This window comes from Chrysochloris asiatica, unplaced genomic scaffold (genome assembly GCF_000296735.1).
Source record: "Chrysochloris asiatica unplaced genomic scaffold, ChrAsi1.0 scaffold00018, whole genome shotgun sequence".
Lineage (NCBI taxonomy): Eukaryota > Metazoa > Chordata > Mammalia > Afrosoricida > Chrysochloridae > Chrysochloris > Chrysochloris asiatica.
Window position 1 is genome coordinate 6,729,217 of NW_006408536.1, and position 2,389 is coordinate 6,731,605.

At 38.5% G+C, this 2,389-nt stretch overlaps 1 pseudogene; it reads right to left on the bottom strand.

The window, feature by feature from the left end:
* Positions 1-683: 683 nt before the first annotated feature.
* Positions 684-1,134, bottom strand: LOC102839636 (annotated as a pseudogene).
* Positions 1,135-2,389: the final 1,255 nt, after the last annotated feature.

Consider the following 2,389-nt stretch of genomic DNA (forward strand, 5'->3'; position numbering starts at 1 on the left):
TGTTCCTATGTTCTGTTTGAACAACTGCCTCTTATACTTAAGACTATTTGAAATCTTTATTCTGAGGAATCCAATGGTCTAGTGTAATGAGATGAATGGCAGAGGGAATGGATTGAAAGGCAGATAGAAAAGTGTTGTACATCTATTTTTATGGACGATTCTCTTTGGAATCTTAAAGAACAGGGACTTGCTGTATGCTAACACCTCCTCTGTAGCACTGTCTAGACAGATTTGGGATGACAAGCCACCAAAACATGTAGTTTGTATGGGATATTTATTTGGAAATTCAAAGCATTTGATGAACGTACTACATAGTAGATGATTAATAAATTTTAACTCATCTTCCTTTATGTCCCAAGAAGAGCTGCCATTAAACTACTGAATATGCATAAATGCAATTGGTCTCATAAAATAATTGGTCTCATTTCAGTTTAATAACCACTTCTTTTTCAGCCTAGAGATTGTGCAACATGCTCTTCTTCCTTTTGCCTAGATAGTCCTCCCTGTCCAGTTTCTCACATGGCTAGTTCCTGTCATCCATCCAGACTAGGTTTGAGCTAAGACCTTCTCTGATCATGCTAAATAACAACCCACTCTCAATTTAGTACCTATCAAAGACCTTCAAAGTAAGTGCTTTAATTTCCTTTTTCTTTTCTTTTGCCAGAGGGCAGAGCTTTTATTGTTTATTTAGCACAAATAAAAGTTGCAAATGGGCTGTCTATTCCTTTGCTGAGAAGCCTGATATTGGGATCAGTGCCTCTGACAGCCAGCTGGGCTGCTCTTTCCACGATGGCTTTGTGGTCCTTGGAGGAAACGGGGTTGTGAGCAGTCTCTGCACAGTCAGATTGGTTGCACATCAGCAGCACCTCCAGCTCTTTGTCCTTGTGGATCAGGAACTTGTGGAAGCCATTGGGCAGCATGTGTTTTATTTGCTCATTGCTCTTATAACCAGTGTTGGTCATTAAGATCTGGTCCTTCAATCTTCTCCACACCCTGTTGTCAATGCCTCTAGGCTTGCCCCAGTTCCACTTAATTTTGACATAACAATCTGATTGGCACACTTTGGTGCTGGATAAACTTCTTGGTCCTCTTTTTGGTGATCTTGGACTTCACCAAGGGTCTGAGGGCAGCCATGATGCCAGTGGAGATGGCTACCTCCCCCATACCCATAGTTAGTGCGGAGGAAGAGAGAGGGGAAGCAATGCTTTAAGTTTCAAATAAATAAAGCATATTACTTCATGGATTTGTTAGTTTGTCCTACTGTGGTGCCTTGTCGGTTGCTGTGATGCTGGAGACCATGCCACCTGTATTTGAAATACCAGCAGGATCACCCAGGTTGGCCAAGTATCAACAGTTTCACACTAAGACAGTCTAGGATGTAGAAAAGGTAAATTACTTCTGAATGCTTAGCCACTGAAAACTTTATGAGTAGCGGCAGAACATTATCCAATCTAGTGCCAGAGATGAACCTGTTAGGTGGGAAGGCACTCAAAATACAACTGGGGAAGAGCTGCCTCCTCAAAGTAGTGTTGACTGCAATGACATAAATGGAGTAAAGCTTTTGAGACCTTCATTTGCTGATGGGGCACAACTCAAAATGAGGAGGGACAGCTGTAAACATACATATATTAATACTTGAAACATGGACTGTACAAAGTATGAATCTAGGAAAATTGAAAGTCATCAAAAATGAAATGGAATGCATAAATATCGATAGCCTAGTGAGGTAAAATGGACTGGTATTGGTCATTTTGAATCTGATAATCATATGGTTTGTTATGTTGAAAACAACAAATTCAAGAGAAATTGCATCTCATTCATTATCAAAAAAAGCATTTCAAGATTTATCTTGAAGTATAATGCTGTCTGTGATAGGCAATATCCTTATAACTACAAAAAAGATAAGTTAATACCACTATTATTCAAATTTATACACCAACCACTAAAGCCAGTGATCATGAAATTGAAGAAATCTATCTACTTTTTCAATCTGAAAGTGATCAAACATGCAATAAAGATGCATTGATAATTACTGGTTTATTGGAATGCAAACAAAAGAAACAAAGAGGAAGGATCAACAGTTAGAAAATATGTTCTTGGTGATAGAAATGATGCTAGAGATTGTATGATAGAATTTTGCAAGACCAATGACTTTTTCATTGCAAACACCCTTTTTTAAACAACATAAATGATGACTATACACATGGACCTCACTGGATGCAATACCTAGGAATTAAACTGACTGTATCTGTGGGAAGAGACTATGGACAAGTAACGTATCATCAACCAAAACAAAAGTGTGTAATAGACCATCAATTGCTCATAGCAAATTCAGGCTACAGAACATAAAAACAAGTCCACCAGAGCCAAAATAGACCCTTGAATATAT